General features: G+C 28.6%; 1 protein-coding gene across 1 annotated transcript in view; it reads right to left on the bottom strand.

Annotated features, from left to right (window-relative positions):
* LOC107438276 (uncharacterized) overlaps positions 1-18078 on the bottom strand; it is a 79084-nt gene that overhangs the window by 60651 nt on the left and 355 nt on the right. The window lies entirely within an intron of this gene.

Here is an 18078-nt window from a genome sequence, read left to right as displayed (position 1 = left end):
AATAAATTCGAAATTTAAATTAAGTATGGCATATTGTTCATTATCAGACGTTGTAACTACAAAAAAAAATCAAATTGAGAATAGCTTTTCTTAAAGCTAAATTAGACGGTGCAATAAAAAATCTTAAGCTTTGAGATAAAATAACAATTATTGTCTCATTCTAATTAAATTAAGTTACATGCCCTACCATCTCGTCTTTTACCGTTAGCCAGGCTACCACAGTAAATTTTAAAGTCTAAGTGTGATTTTTCAAATACATGCCAATAAATAGTGGCATTTATTTCAACTTAGAATCTGGAAAAGGTTGAAATCGAAAATTTTTGGAAAAGATAAACAAATATAATTTTAGATTTTTTATTAAAAGTGGTACTTTTGTTTTGTTGTTTTTTTTCTTTAAAATGAAATTAATTAATCAATGAAATTTCATATTTATTTGAACGACTAATTGTTTAAAAGATACTTCTTAGATTAATTCAAGATCTTGTATTTCATTGCTTGCTGAGTAACATACAGAATTAAAATAATTTTTTCGAATACAAACAAAATAATAATTCACTTTTCAGTATTTTTTATTTTTAACTTGATCTCTTAGGTTTAAGAAAAATATCGGAATTAATTTCTGGAATATCAAAATTATGCTTATTTATCTACAAAATTTAACTCTTGAACTAATTTTTTACTTACAAAATAGAATGTTAAAATGTTTTTACCATTTATGAAACAGAAATCAGCTTACTTTTCACGTTTTATCATAAGTCTTTGTAAAAACTTCAATTCATAGCAGTATTTTGACATAACGTCTTATCATGAAGCTCATAGAAGGTACCTTAATTTGGTAATTGTGAGTACATCGTTTAAGTTTGGCGTAGTTTAACCACTTAAGGTACTTGTGTCATAAAAATTTTACTATTTAAATTGTGCCATTAAATCTAATTTCAATTTAAAAGAAAAACTAAATAAAAGATCAAAAATTAACTTATACTCAAATATGGATAATTAAAGTAATTGTAGGGTCAATTTAAAAAAAATCCAAATTAGATAAGGGCATGAATTTAAATAACAAGCATTAGGTGTTACAAATTAAAATTTAAGCAAGAGAAATCAGAGTTAAAGTGATAGGGATAAAAGACTCAGGTCTAATAATGGTTACATTGGAAAAAATCTTTAGCAGAAGGCTTGGGTCCATCCAGGGCTGTCGTTCTACATATGATGGTAATGATTAAAATTATTAAGAATTTCATAAAACTTTGTCAAGCTTTTAAAAAATTGCTTAATATTTCACTTTTCACACCTGCCAACTTTTAATCCCTTTCATTATGATTTTTCCTAGCGGTATTAAAATGGAATTAAAATTTCAATTTTAAGCAAAAAAAATACGTTGTATTTAAAAAAAGCTCAAGCTGACAACTATGATAGTAACGCATATTAATATATACTAGTGGGCTGCGCCCCCTGCTCGCTAACGCTCGCCAACCCCCGAAAATTGCTACGCAATCTTATATGGTTTGCTCTGCAAACCAAGCTCTCTTCGCTCGCTACTAACTTAGGTACATTGCAAATGCACAAAATTCTAAGAATTCAAAACAATCATTCAAATCCATATAACAACTTTTTAAAAAAAAAAATTACATCTTTTTAGTAAATACTAAGTCATTAAAATGAATTTGAATTCAAATAAAGACTCATTGACTGAGACTCATTTTTCAATGAATAACTAATAACAATAATAAAACAAATAAATTCGTGATATGAATCAAAAATCGTCAAATAAATTCGTAATATATAAATTCGTGAAAAAAAGCGCTTTCGACGAAATATTAAAATAGAGATCTATCGATAAAGACTACTCACTTCTGCCTAGCTTAATAGTATGAGATTACCGCAGCTGAATAGTTATTTCAGTTTCCGTTCTTAAAAGCGCTATATGTTGAGCCACCTTAGCTAGATTTGGCATGTGACATTTTTAGCGGCAATCATTGGTCGATTTTCTAGCGTTGCCATTCGGGGAGTTGTAATGAGGCTTTTTTTTTGTCGACGTGCAAGAGAAATATATATATATATAGATGCTTAATTTTTTTAAGAATAGTGGTACTCAAAATCATTTAAAAATTAAGTTTATAAAAGAGAAAATAGTATATATTTACTACCACTTTAAATATGAAAATAAAATTTTACGACGAATGCGTAAAAGTTGGCAAGTATGCTATTTTCTTCTTCCAAAAATCATTTTATTTTTTTACTTAAATCCATTTTTTTCATACTACTGCTAACTTTTAGTAAAAAAAAAAAAAAAAAAAAAAAAAAAAAAACAACTATGTCGTGAAGCTTTAAAATAAGATTTACTTATCACGTGCATTTACGTTAAACTTTTTTCACTTTCTATACTGGGAAAACGAAATTGATTCAGATGTTTCTTCCATCCTATTTCCTGAAAGACTTTTAAATAGTTCTTCAATTAATTTAAAATAAAGTATTTTACGAACGATTTATTTTATTTTATTCCTATGCATTTTATTCAGTGGCGTACCATGTCTGTTAAAAGCCTTTCTAGTATTAAAAGCCTTTCTGGTAAGACAAAGTTCTTTTTTTCTCTTAGAATATGTCACTCTTACAGAAAATCAAAACGAACTTACTGGATTTCGGAAGATTCGAATTTTCGTTCATTTAGATTCTTTCTTTTGAGAGTGCATCTTTAATTTTATTCTCTTAGAATGCATACTCAAAAATGTATCAAAAAAACATTTTTTTTTACTGGAGTTACTTTACCATATTTTTTGCTCAAATAACAAAAATACTAAAAACTGAAGAGAAAAAAAACTTCAATAAATTATACAAAATTAGAACTTTTGACTTTTGTCATGTTACGCTTGAATAATTCATATATTTATCATTCTAATTTTACTGCTGCAAACTAAAAATTATCGAGAATTAGTACTTTTTGGGAAATTGTACTTTCTAGAATTGTACTGGTATTTGTATTAAAGTAAAAGTTATATTTAATTACAAGTAATAGATTATAAAATAACTATACAATAACTATAAACTTAAATTTTTTTAAAGATATTTTTAGTTACTATAAGTTTTAAAATAAGTTCTTTATTTAACGAAACGATATTTTTCTTTTGTCTCATTATTGTGAAGAATATAATACAATTTTCTGATATTATTAATTTTTTAATACTTTTAAAGAGTTTTTATATTTTAGGTACTGATCATTTCGTCCATCTGCTGTTTTTGTCCAATTGCATTTATTAATTCTAAAATTCTCTCTCTATATTATATATATATATATATATATATATATATATATATATATTGGGTCCCTGCGGGGTTTCGAAGCGTCATAGTAAAAAAACGAAGACGAATATGGCAAAAAAGAACATTTAATTATTCCGAAAGTATTCAAGTTTTAATTTAAGCAGTTGCCGGTAGATGGCAGTAACATGGACCACTGAAGTCAGTTGTAGTAAAGAAAAATGGCGTTTACAGGTGGAGGGAATTATGAAGGTCTGCTGTTCGAAGACAAAAAACAAAATATATTTTATTTAAAACAAATTCCACTAAAATTAACTCATAAAGTATTACCACAAATCTCATTTAATTTTAAAAATAATGCTTAAAAATAGAACAAAGAAAGGAATTAAGTGTATAAACTATGTTTTGAAGATCGTATTTTTGAAAACTATATTTGAAGTTTTAATTTTGAACTTTTGCTTTCAAAAAACAAAATATATTTCATTTAAAACAAATTCCACGAAAATTAACTCATAGAGTATTACCACAAATCTCATTTAATTTGAAAATAATGCTTAAAAATAGAACAAAGAAAGGAATTAAGTGAATAAACTATGTTTTAAAGGTCGTATTTTTGAAAACTATATCTGAAGTTTTAATTTTGAACTTCTGCTTTTTGTAGATATTAAGGCCGAAAAAAATACATTTTATTTTAATAAGGATTAATATAATTTATTTAATAAGTCAGAACATTAATTTGAAAAAAGTGCAAAATCGAAAGTTAATTTTTACATACTTTTTAACAAAAATATATGAATGTAGAATTTTCTTATCCTTTAACAAACGTAAGGAACAAACATAACAACGATGTTTGAAAGGTTTCTCTTTTAATAAATTGATCTTTGTAAGAAAAGCTCTTTGTAATTTAATAAACTTTTCCGATAAAAGATTATTGGAAAGTAAAACACACTAACAGTAGTTGAACAAAGTGAATTTTGTGCGAAAAAAAATGTTTGGCATTTAAAAAAAAATATGAAACAGAAATAAAGATAGAAAAGAATTATTTTTTGAAAGGTTTGACTAAGAATTGGATTATTTTTTTCTTGTGTATACCTTATATTTCTTGACATTTTAGGAAAAAACGTTTGTGACATGCCATATGCTTTCCTGATGAAATAACTAGTTACAGTACAAAGGAAAAAATAGTATTTTTTATTAAAAAAAATAAATATTTGAAAAAATCCCTTAAAATAATCATTTTATAAATTGAAACAAGTTTTTAAAAAAATGCTTTTATTTCTTTTCACAAGTTGTAACCAATTAAAAGTGTATGCTATCTAATCGTTACACCGAAATTTTGAGTATTAATTTATTTTTAATTATGTTTTTGAAGTTAGTGTAAAGGCCTGGTTTCTTAGGACAGGACGCCGTCAGCTGGAAATCAGCGCTAACCTCTGATTGGTCCATTTGTGAGTTTGATAGTATACGTCATCGAATGCTCATCTTGAACTACAATTGCCGTCCAACTCAACTGCAGTTGGATTACAACGTGACGTTAACCACATAAGCAATGGCGGACAACATCCTACAGCACATTGAAATCAGCCAAGATTTTGACATTAAGCATAGCTTCTTCATTAAACATAGCACTCTTCATTTAGCTCAGCTATAATTTGTTTTTTCTTGGACAAAGTCATTATTTATTCTCTAAAACACTGGTCGACAATAACAAAATCAATACAAATTCAAAATAAATATTTGTTTACGTTATTAACGCATGCGCAATGAGAGATAATGTCTGCGTTGGACCGACTGCTCACGGTGAGCTAACAAAAAAGTATTTTTTTGGCGTCAGCTCTACGTCAACTTTCCGCTGACGCCCAGATAAGGCGCTAGTTCTAAGAAAGCAGGCCTTGAGCTAACAAACCAGTATTTTGTTGGCGTCAGCGGGACGTTGACGTCCCGCTGACGCCCAGATAAGGCGCTTGTCCTAAGAAACCAGACCTTAAGTAAACCTCCTATTTCCTTAACTCTTTTTACACGGGAAAATCTTGCAAAATAAATCCGTAAAATGTTTGTTATAGGGGATAAGGGAAATATTGATAATTATAATTGGTCTATCAGGTAGGTCGAGGGAAAATAAAGTCTTTCTCACGGTTAGTAAAGGGAAAACTATAAAATGTTAATTAATACATGACTTGATGCCAAAAACAGATTAGAAGGCCGGATGTGAATATTACAGTGTGAGAAAGAGCGTTTAGTCTAGAATAATAAATTAAGAAAAATATTTAGATAAAGGAATAACATAAAAATACGTGTTGAAGCTTTTAGGTTGCATCTCCCCTCCCCGAAAAATTTATTTACCATCTAAAAATTAAAAAAAAAATTATTATGTATTTGCAATCTTAACATACAATCAGTATACAAATTTTAGTAAACAAGCTAAGAATTTAACACAATATTTCTAATTTAACACACAATTTGCTGCAGAAAAATTTTGTTGACCTACTTCGCAATTAAATATTTTTTTTTTGAAAAAAAATTTATTGTTTTCAGACTTTCTGTCAGTTTAGTTCTAAATTTGATTATGTTTCTTGAGGATAGTCTTTCAGTAATAAATGCTCTTCTTCAATAAAACTTTCATTTAAAATTGTAAATTTCCACAGGCTCTTTAAATATGCAATATTCAAAAACATGAGGTATGAAAATACAAGTTATAGGAAAGAGTTCATTCTGAAGTTAAGACATGAGTATTGTTTTCATTTCACGTTATTTATCATTCATTTTTTATATTTGATAGGACAATAGCGAAAAATTTGGAAACGAAAATATTTTTGTAAAAATGTCCAGAAGTTGGGAACTTTTTTCTTCTTCATTATCTTGGATTTGCACAAATCTGTCAACATGAACCTGACAATGTTGCACCCCATTAGAAAATTCAAGATTATTTTCAAATTTTCCCCATTCAAATCTTTATTTTTAGTCCATATTTTATTCCATATTTCTTTAAATTCACTTTGTTTACATTCTTATTGTTTTATGTCCAAAATTTTCCTCTTTTTTTTAACATATTCATTATTTGATTCAACATTTTTTCTTATATATATATATACATATATATATATATATATATATATATATATATATATATATATATATATATATATATATATATATATATATATATATATATATATATATATATATATATATATATATATATGTATATATATTGACAAAAATAAATTATGTCTTGATTAGTTTAAGAACTTATGTATTGACAAAAACACATTTATTTTTTCGATTTTAACATGTCTGTTTCAGAAAACTTTCAGAAAGTAGAGCTAAACTGTAACTGCAGACCAAATTATCAAAACAATAAATTAATCTCTTAAGTTAATGATTTTGAATTGATAGATGTCTTTAGTGGCTCAAGTAACCCCAAATAAAGGTACTTGTCCTTCAAAGAAATTATTTTTAAAAAAATATTTATTAAATTGAGCATATTTTAAGTTTTAAAAATATCATATTCTAATTTTAAACGGTATGGGTATATTCTTATTTAGGTAGCATAGAACATTTTCCAAAAAGAGAACAAAGACAGAATGAATAAGGGTTCTAGAAAATCATAATGAGGGCTGTTATAAATTGCCCTGGAAAGCGGATCGCGTTCTTTGTCATCATTAAAATTATAATAATGAGGGAAGAGGTTATGTCCTTCAAATCAGGCTGATCGGTCGCTTCTGCAAAATATCCAGATTCGAAATATGAGAATTCAGCTACCTTTTTGCATAGAGCTAGTGGTACATTATTTTTGTAGTTTACACAAATTGACTTCTTTGTTCGTTCGTTTGTTGTAGTGAAACTGAGCGTCTGAGGCCATTACGGCCCTTTAAATCAACTTCTTTGTTAAGATGTAGTTAACTACTACTACTTTTTTTAAAAAATATAGTGATTACAAACAAGTTTAAAGTTGTAGTTACCACTTATGTAACTGAGTGGTAGCTAGACTGGCTCATGTAAACATGAATAAATATTTCTTAATAATTTCTGATTTTGAACATAGATGCAAATTAAATACTCCAGCAAAATTTGTCTCGTTATAAAGTATCACTACTTAAATGATACGAACTTAGATGGAGTAATTAATATACACCTATGTTCAAAATCATGAATAATTGTAGATTAAATTGTAAATTAAATGCTCCAGCAAAGTTCGTATTGTTAAAGTAATGATACTTTAACGATACGAATTTTGCTGGAGTATTTAATTTACACCTATGTTTAAAATCAGGATTTACTATAGATTAAGCACTCCAGCGAAGTTCGTAGATTAAACATTCCAGCAGTGATACTTTAACGACACGAACTTTGCTGGAGTATGGAGTCATTTTATGGAGTAATATTTAATGGAGTAATTTTCACCCACGTTCAAAATAAATAATTATTGTAGATTAAACACTCCAACAAAGTTCGTATCGTTAAAGTAATGATACTTTAACGATACGAACTTTTCTGGAGTATTTAATTTACACCCATGTTCAAAATTAGGAATTATTGTAGATTAAATTGTAAATTAAATACTCCAGCAAAGTTCGTCTCGTTAAAGTATCACTACTTTGCTGGAGTGTTTAATCTATAATAAATCCTGATTTCGAACATAGGAGTAAATTAAATACTCCAGCAAAGTTCGTATCGTAAAGTATCATTACTTTAACGATACGAACTTTGCTGGAGTATTTAATTCACACCTATGTTCAAAATCAGGAATTATTGTAGATTAAATTGTTAATTAAATACTCCAGCAAAGTTTGCATCGTTAAAGTATCATTACTGTAACGATACGAACTTTGCTGGAGTATTTAATTTAAACCTATTTTCAAAATCAGGAATTATTAGAAAAATATTTATTCATTTTTACATGAGTTAGTTAGTTATTCGAAATTTTTTTTTTATTCAAATTTGTTCATTTAACCTTTAACTTTGTATGCTTTTCTCTATAACGAATACTTAATTTAAGAAATGCTTGTAAATTATCTGATACTTACAATTTTATTGAGTATTTAATGCTCGTTTATTTCCTATAAGAAATTAAGTACGTCGAAAGTATCTTCCCTTCCATTGAAATAACTTCAATGTACTTTCGCGTGTGAAAGTGAGACCAAAGGGATAAATTATTTATTATTCGTAATGGCTAACTTAAATATTAGTTACGCGTGACTCTAAATACGCAATTTCTTGTTCACGCTTAGCTACAAAAATATTTCCACTACATAAATTAACGGAATAGGAAAGATTTGTACCCATCAGATTCGAAAAATTAGTTGTGTTTTACTTTGTTTTGTTTCTTTTGTTACTTTGTTTCTTTACTAAAATAACGTTAAAAGTAGTTGCCAAAAATCACTACAAACTATTCCTTTTCTTTCTTTTTTTTTTAAAAAAAAAGGAGAACATTACACAACAAACTACGAAAAAAGAAGATACAACTACTTGCAACTTAAGACCACTGCATTTAGATAGATTAAGAAGAAACTATAAAAGTCTCTTTTCTGTGTACTGAAATGGATAATAAAATCTAGAAAGCCCAAAGCTATGAAATAACAGACACTACTTCGCACGCAAACGATAATAAGAGCGTTACAAAAATTTAATCTTCACGAAATAATAGTTCTATTTTAAAGTTGTCGAAGCACGATTCACTTTTATTTATTTAATATTTCCTTAATTATTCAATCATAACTACCACTATGACTTATAATTCAAATTATTCATATTTAAAATAGAAACTTATTCAGAAACGGTCCACTAAAGTAATCAAATAAAAATAAATAGGCTAAAAAAATGTTTGCTAGTTTCAATTATTAATAGTCGTCCGTGGCAACTGTGTTGGTGCAAATTAATATAGGTTCAGACGAATTCTAGGGTTTCTCAAGATTTCTGAAAAATGTCTAAGTTCAGCTTACATTTAAAAAGGTCGCGAGATATTTTTCGCAACCATACATTTAATTTAAATTAAAAATTTACATCCTTACTTAAAACATCGATGTGTATTTCCCTTTTACTACCACTTTATAAAAAAAAAATCAGCCCATCGGAACTCTGTAATGCAGGACAGCAAAGGGTGACTAAATATGCAAAAATTGGTGACAAATATTTAATCGAAAGATATTTAAATGAGTAAGTTTGTATGGAATTTTAATACTATTGAAAGTGATAGCAAGGATTTGATATGAAGTTTGACAAAGTAACTTTTGCCTTAAGTATAAATAATTTGAAATGTACGTAATAGTGGTAGTTGCGATTGAACAATTAGATATATAATAAATAAACAAAAATTAATTACGTTTCTACCAATTTTTGCATTTATAATCAGCAGTGGCATCCCTGGAAATAGGATCCGAAACAACTAATTAATTATCCAACATAAATTGGAAGGGACGGGATAGCCTGGTTGGCAGGGCGCTGGACTCTCGCTCGTGAGAAGGGGAGTTCGAATCCAGCCGGCCGTAGACTCCCCGTGCCGTAACTTTTAATCCTTTCGATGATGAATTTCCCCAGTGGTAGTTAACCCTTTCGCGCCGACTGTCACAAATACGTGACAGCATGAAACTGTATCAATCAGGATAAAAAGATAAAACTGGTAATCAAAGTAATTCTTTAGCAGTTTATTTGTGGGCGGAGTTATAATTGTTTGATTTATTTAATTCACCATTACTTTGTTCAAAATAAAACTATTTAGTTATACTTTGAACTAACATTGATTATATATATGATTAAACTAACAATAATTAAAGAAAAAGCAAAGTAAGTCTTTCAAATTAGCAGCGACAACATTTAAGTTACCGCTTTTTATTTAATTGCAACTTGATTCTGATTTTGTACAAATGCTTTTCTGAATCACCCGTCCCCAAGGGGTTAAACAGAATTTGAATTACAATTTTAGGCAAAAACATAAGCCGTATTTTGAAAAGTCTTTGACGGATTACCTCTACAATATTACATATTTATATATATGATAAATATTTTTAAAAATAGTGGTGGTTAAAAAGATAATATATTAAGTTTATAAATGCAAGGAGTATATAGAAAGCATACATTTTACTATGATTTTAAATATCGAAATAAAATTTTACACCAAATGCGTAAAAGTTGGCAGGTATGTAAATCTGTCGGATCACAAAGTCCTCCATGTTTCCATAACAAATTATACCTCAGGGGAGGGTAGGGGGTTCTAAATTGGCTCTTTTTTGAAAGTACGATTTCTACATCTTAAAATTAATAAGAGAATTTATTATTAATATAGAATAGTTATTAACATAGAATAATTATTAATATAATAGGAATTAAGATAGAACGACCCATATGAGACTCGTAAATCAACAGTTCCTAATATTTTACAGTAATGGAACCCTAAATGATCGAGCATCTTTTAGGGGAACCCTAAATAAATAAATAAAATTTATTAATAGCTGAAATATATGAGTACTAACGAAAGAAAGACTTTTAAATATTTCGGTAATATTTAATTTGAAGAAGGCAGACATGGTGGCTTTGGGGATAAAGCATTCGCTTCTCAAAACCAGGTGAACCAGTTTCAAATCACAGCGATGGCTGATAGATACGAATTCCACAACCGGCTCACAACGACCACATGCTGACGTAAGATATCCTGAGTGGTAGACGGATCATGGGTTAAAGTCCCCTTGCCGTCAACCGTGGGTGGTTTTCGTGCTTTTCCTCTCCATTTAACGCAAATTCGGGTTAGTTCCCTCAAAAAAGTTCTCCACGAATGCAAATTTCTCCCAATACTTAATCCAGGAGTTCCCTTGTCTTCTGGATTAGGTTCAAAATTACAAGGCTACGGAATTGAACATTGGTAGACGTAAACTCAAATTTGAATCTGCTGTTTAAGAACGGTTATAATATAAAAATGTGAAGAAGGAATTCTTTTCGATCATCCATTTATGATATATATAGTCTTAAAATTATCGGATTTATGACAAATCATTAAATTCGCAAGCCTGGAGTGGCATCTGGTCCAGTTCCAAATTTGATTTTGATAGTTTCAAAAGCTGAAAATAAAAAAAAAGTAACCCGAATTATAGTTTTCCAAAAAGATCTGTAACAAATCGTTGGAAATGGTTTTCAGAGAAACATGATTCTTCGCTTTCGAATTCGGTAATTTTATTTTAAATTCGGAAAGGTTCGAATTCAGTGCATTTAAATTTGAAAAGTTCGATGAGAAAATGCTTTTTTATTTTTATTTTTTATTAATGCATATCCTTTTCATAATTTATTCAATATAATGCTATAGAAAGAAATTTTTATTTTTATTTTTTCAGTTTTATATTTTGAAAAAAAAAAACAAACTAAATGACTAATAAATAATGATTCATTGTCTGGATATAAATATGATAAATTTAAAGAAAAATTAGAACAACTTTTGATAACTTAGTAATTTAAAATTCGATTTTTCTTGAACTATTCGACCGATTTAATTCAAACTTCGTAATTTGCCTACATAAAATTATATTTTTCAAAATGATTAAAATTGCAAATCTTTACTTTTCAAAATTGTTTTGATCATTATTAAATAAAATATCGAAAAAATATCAAATAATTTTTTTAAAAAAATTCTTTTTACATGGAATTATCATTGGATAAATGAATAATTTTATAATTCTGAGCAAAAATTTTTCAATTTGCTTAAAAAGTTTCTAAGATATGGTGAAATTCGAAAAAAGTAAAATTAACATTAAGGATTCCAAACTTTGGATCGCTTTCCTATCGGGACCCAGATTGTGGTTACCCCCTATATTTTGAACGAAATGTAGGGGTTGACGTTTTCCACATTGTTTCAGAAATTCAAATCAGTTGAAAAACAGGAATGTTTATTCAGAGAAAGTACGTTTTTGTGTCTGATTCCGTAACTTAAAATATCGACGGTAGTTTATTTGATGTCACCCTTCGAGTTTATTAATTAATTAGTTTACTTGAGGTCACCCTTCGGGTCACCAGGTCGTCACCCTGGTACGTACCCTGGTGGTTCGTTCTTTTTTCTTCTTTGGTAAAACCATTTTTTTTCTTCATATAGGCGTTTTTAATACATGGATCACGTTAATTTTTATTAAGTGCTTATCGCGTCAAAGTTGGAGAGATAATTCTGACTTTCGGCCGACATATTTCCGTAAATTTAAAATTAATTTAAAAGATTTGTTCATGTAATTCTAATTAATATGCTCAGAGAATTTTTTTATATGTCACTTAAAAGGAATAAAATTTCAACTGAGATCAGAGATACTGGTATCTGAAATTCACAGAAAAATACTTTTTTAATACATTGATTGAAACTCAAATCACGAGCTACAATAATGACTTACGTGTGTAGCGGGATTTCAAACTTTCGTAAGAATAAAAATAGAAAAACTAGCTCAGAAAATGAATAATTAAAAAGGTTATGTTTTCCATATTGTTTAATCTTGGTGTTCTTCCAAAGTATTAGGCCAAAAGCCAGAAGATTTCCAGCATGTTAAAAAATTGAGACTCAAATCAATTTTTGCCAAAAGCTAACAAATAAAAAAATAAAATAAAAATAACACTTGAATTCATAGAAATAAATTAACACTTTATTTCTTTATTTGCTCATACTACTTCACCATTTAAGATAAATGTGTTTCCTAGTAGTAGTGAAATTAATGATGCCAACTTAATAATTAAAATATTTTGTTTCGTAAAAAAATATTTTCTAGTGTTATCAAAATTTAAGTTATTTTTAGTTTAATATTTTTTCTTCTAATCAATTTTTCTACCACTACATATCGAAAAGTCAAAGTATGATATAAAATGAAATTTCAATAATGTAGTTTTCAGATTGTGACACTTTAAAAGAGTGAGCGAATTGAAAATTGAAGTGAGCGAAAAGAGTGAGTGAGTTAATCCACAAATTTTGCCATTTTTTAAAAAAAATTGCTGTCGAAAGCGGAGCAGTTGGCATCCCGGTAGCAATCAGGAATTTATTTAAATTTTATCAGCACTTAAAAACATCAAGCTTCTAATACAATTGTTTTGATTTTTAATTACATTTGTTAGATTATAATGATGATTCAAAATCTACCAAATTAAGTGTTTACAAAGATTCCAGCTGCTCCGGATTCGACAAAATGTTTTTTTTTTTTTTTTTTTTTTTTTTTTTTTTTTTTTTTAACGGTAGAAAAACTACAAACTAAAATTTGTAGATTTTCGGCTAATTTTGCCAACTTTTTAAAATTCCCAACACAGTTTAAGGTTTAACAAGTTGAATGCCATGGGAGTCACCGGTGACCGGCACTGAGTTTGTCGTAGTGCCACGGGGGTCACCGGTGACCGGCGAAGCCAAGATTATTAGAAACACATAATTCGAGTAAATTTTTAAATATTATTATCGTTACTTAAATGGTTTGAAGAAATTAATGCAATATAGAACTCACAAAAATAGTTTTATTTACATACACAGAGATGCCAACTTGCTCTGGACAGCGAATAAATATTTTCAAGTGGTTGTTTATTAATTCTTGGTTTAATAAAATCAATTTAGTAGATTCTTATCCACACAATTTCTAAACAATTCGTAGGCTTATATAATTCACCACTTTTTACAGATATGTCATGCATACCTTTTAAAAAACTAGCAAAATATGTTTAATATTTGCAAATTTAGTTTGTAGTTATTTACCGTTTGGTCAGACGGGAGAATCATGTAAAATTAGCGTGGCATTCAACGTGTTTATTGTAACATAGTGGCATATGATAGATGATTTAGAATTATTTAGAAGTGAGTAAAAATCCTATAAATGGAATTTACTAAACCAAGAATCATACATTAAAAGACTATCACTCTAAAATATTTATCCGCTGATCGGTGCAAGTAGACATCTCTGCGTATATATGCTGATGATCCATTTTTGAGATATGTCTCTCTATGAAAATGTTACAGACTGGTAACTAAAATATTTTATTCTTAGCACTTACAATTGGAAAAACTGAATATTCCTATCAACAAAAATCTATCAATTATATAAAATTATTATCTTGTGAATTATTTATCTTTTCTGAAACAGTTGGTGCATTTTTTTAACAAAATTAGTAGCGAGGTGAAGAAAATTTCCATTTAGTTTAAATGCAAACCTGCTACCACGTTTGAATGGTAGCAGGTACCATATCACGAAGGCACTTTTTCAATTTGTGCAATTTAAGAGTCCAGCAGAAAAATGGTTAAGAATAAAATACCAAAACATACATTTGAAACTATTTTAAACATAAAAATAAATCGTTTTGGAAAAGCTGGCGTCTTTGTTATATAAAGCTAACGATGGCACTGTCGATAAAGGTGTCCCTCATTCCACTATTGGTGAGCTGGAGGTCGTGAGTACGATCTTGGCAAGCGACTGACCAACCGACGGGTTATTGCAGCAAAGTGCATGTTAAATCTGTCGAAACTGAAAGTTCCCTCGTTGGTTGGGCTGTAGAAGTTTAGAGAAAATGCTATCGATGGAGTTTAAAATTAGATGGTATTCCTACCATGTATTATGGCTGTTAAAAGATATAGCCGACAGAAACAGGGCTAGGTATTTGGTCACGGTTGGGTGATGCGTTTTGTGTAAAGCTTATACGCATTTGTCTTGTAAATATATATGGCATAAAACGTATAGAAATATTTACCCGCTTTTAAACCATTTAAAAGATGCATTTTTGACTTAAAACACAAATTTCATTAGCAAAATATGACTTGTATATGTTACTGTGAATGACCGAAATTGGTGGTTGTTGACTTCCACCGGTGAATGTTGACATTCACAAAGTCGCTTTGGTAAATGTCCGAAATATATACTCGGTCTAGTTAAGCACCACTTCCCGGTATACCCTCCATTGGTGTTTTTTTAAGGTTCAGTGCCACAGCCTGGTATACATTTGCCTGGTACTCCGAAAGCAGTTTCTCCTAATCTATTCTCAGCAGATATTAATATATCGAATAAATATGATAATACTAATGAATAAATTAATACGAAATCGAATATAACAAATATTTCGGACATTCACCTAAGTGACTGTTGACATTCATTGGTAAATGTCAACATTCTCTTGATATCGGTGGTTCACGGCAACGTATACAAGGAACAAAATTAATTTGGTTTTCGCATGAACCGGCAGCGAAAGTTCTAAACTTGCAAAAGTATGCAAATGTTAATATATTTTTATCTTTGTTTAATAAAGTTGATTTTGCCCACAATTATATATAATTTAAATAAATATATGGAACACATTGAAAAAACGAAATACACCGTTTTAAAAAGCTATTCACTGCTAATTTCGACACCATACAGGGTGTCGCAGGTCTTCATACCCTCCAACTGCTACGGAATTTCCGTAGTTTCAGAAATCTTCTTTTCAGACGGTAGCAAAATTAATGTCTTAATATTAAAAAAAAAATTAATTTTAGCGTAACTTGTCCACTATTACTTATAAAAGTGCAGACCATATGGCTAGATTCTTAAGTTCTGATAAAAGTTTTATGAGAGATCCATTTGCTTTAAAAATTTCTACTTTGGTTCGCTACCACTAGAAAGAATTATTTTCAAAATCTTGATAAGCTGGAGGGTATGGGTCTTTACCATCTACAAACACTAAAAATAACCAATTTACCGGCAACAACCTCCTTCACCAACAACATAATAAAGGCGGTAATTTAAATATTAATTAAATATCGAATGCTAGATTCATCATCATCAATATTTATCTAGGCGCCTGGGGCCGTTAGCAGCCTTTTTCCCATTCGTCTTGAATTGTGATCTTTAGGGTGGTTCTTTCTGGTAATTGGAATGCAATTGAAGTAAAAGGAATTTAAATATTTTGAATTTTAAATAAAATTACGTCACTACAAAAGTAAGCTGCCATCGGCCTGAGGTTTATGTCTTCTTTTAAGTTTTCAAAAGTAAAAATTTCGTTGAATCCTGCTGTGTCACAATTTATGGTTTTTTCAAAAAATCTGAAATTTAGCTTTGCAATTGTGATTCGAATGCTAGATTGGCTTTCGGCAGCGGATTTAGGAATTAATTCAAGAAAGAAAAACTGGTAGTAAATATATTTCATTTACTTCTAATTTTCGGGAGGGGTAAAAATAGTTCTTGCTATTCTAAATTATAAACTTTTTATAGCTGCTTTCTTTCCAGTGTAAACAATCATATATCTATGTTATATCTAGTAAAAAAAAAATTGATACTCATGGAAATTTTACTCTATTCGAAAGCAAGATCAAATAAAAAGATTTATCTGTTTTTGCAGTTTTCCGTTGTGATACATATACATACCCTCCAACTTATGAGGATTTTGAAAATAATTCTTTCTAGTGGTAGCGAACCAAAGTAGAAATTTTTAAAGCAAATGGATCTCTCATAAAACTTTTATCAGAACTTAAGAATCTAGCCATATGGTCTGCACTTTTATAAGTAATAGTGGACAAGTTACGCTAAAATTAATTTTTTTTTTAATATTAAGACATTAATTTTGCTACCGTCTGAAAAGAAGATTTCTGAAACTACGGAAATTCCGTAGCAGTTGGAGGGTATGCATATACATAAATTTTTAGCTATGGACTGTAGCTATGGGCTTTAGCTATGGGTTAGCTATATACTGGTACAAAGATACGGATAATAATGAAATAAATAAAAAAAATTTTAAATAGTTAAAAATTTCATAATATTGCAACCACTGCAAAGAGCTGTAACCAAAAATTCTAAAATGTTATTTTTATATTTAAAGTGGTAATCAAATTTTTGCTCCTTTTTTATTTCTTGGATGTATAAATTTATTTCAAAATGGTTTTCGTCACCACCATATATAAATAAAAAATAACTATAGGCAAATTCAAGATTTTAAACCATTAATGCTATGACACAAAAAGTAGTCCATGTAGGAAAAACGCCTAAACAGAAAAGGGGATATTTCATTCTTTTATTTACCACTTTAGTTATAAAAACAGGACTGCGCGTTGACTGAAGACCCAAATATAAGTATTTATAGATTGTATTATAAGTATCTTATACATAACAGCATTAAAATATAAGTATTTATATTTTATTTTGCGGAACTATTATAGTATTATCTACCATAATATAACTATATTATTTTATCTACCATAATATATTAATAATAAAAGTATTTATATTTGAATCTGAAATCGATTTATAACTCCTTTATAAACCCAGAGTGGTGGGTAACAGAAGAAAATATCTAGATGGTTTCAACATTTATGTATTACCACTTTTTCGTAAAGGCTCTTCGTCCATTATCGCAAAATTAGTGATAGGAAATTGATGGGTTAAACACATATGTATTATCACTTTCTTTCCTAAATCGTTACTTGTATATTAAAAAAAAAATAATTAAAAAAATTCAGGTTTTAATCCACCATTTAAATGGTAAGTTATTTTAAAATTCCTTTTACATTTACTTTTTTGAAGTTTTGACACTCATTCTATTGAAAATTAATTCTTTTTGTTCTAATCTTTAAAAAATATCACTAAGTATCAAAAAAAAAAAAAAAAAAAATTATATATTTTTGAAAAAATGGAAAAGTTTTATAAAAAGAAAACTTTTATCTCGTTAACCTTTAAAAGTTACAAAATATTGTGCCCTTTAAAATATGATTAAAGAATAAAAAAGCAACAACAAAAAAACGGTAGCAAATGGGAAATATTTAAAAAAAAAAATTTCATGTGTTTATTAAATTAAAATGGCAGCAATGGTTATATTTAATGCAACATTGATTTGCTAAATTATCCATTACTAAAATCTGTTTAACTTAATAAC

Source organism: Parasteatoda tepidariorum, chromosome 3, assembly GCF_982258835.1.
Source record: "Parasteatoda tepidariorum strain Cologne lab strain chromosome 3, Ptep-v5.0, whole genome shotgun sequence".
In the NCBI taxonomy this organism is placed as follows: Eukaryota; Metazoa; Arthropoda; class Arachnida; order Araneae; family Theridiidae; genus Parasteatoda; species Parasteatoda tepidariorum.
This window is presented reverse-complemented; position numbering and strand designations above follow the sequence as displayed.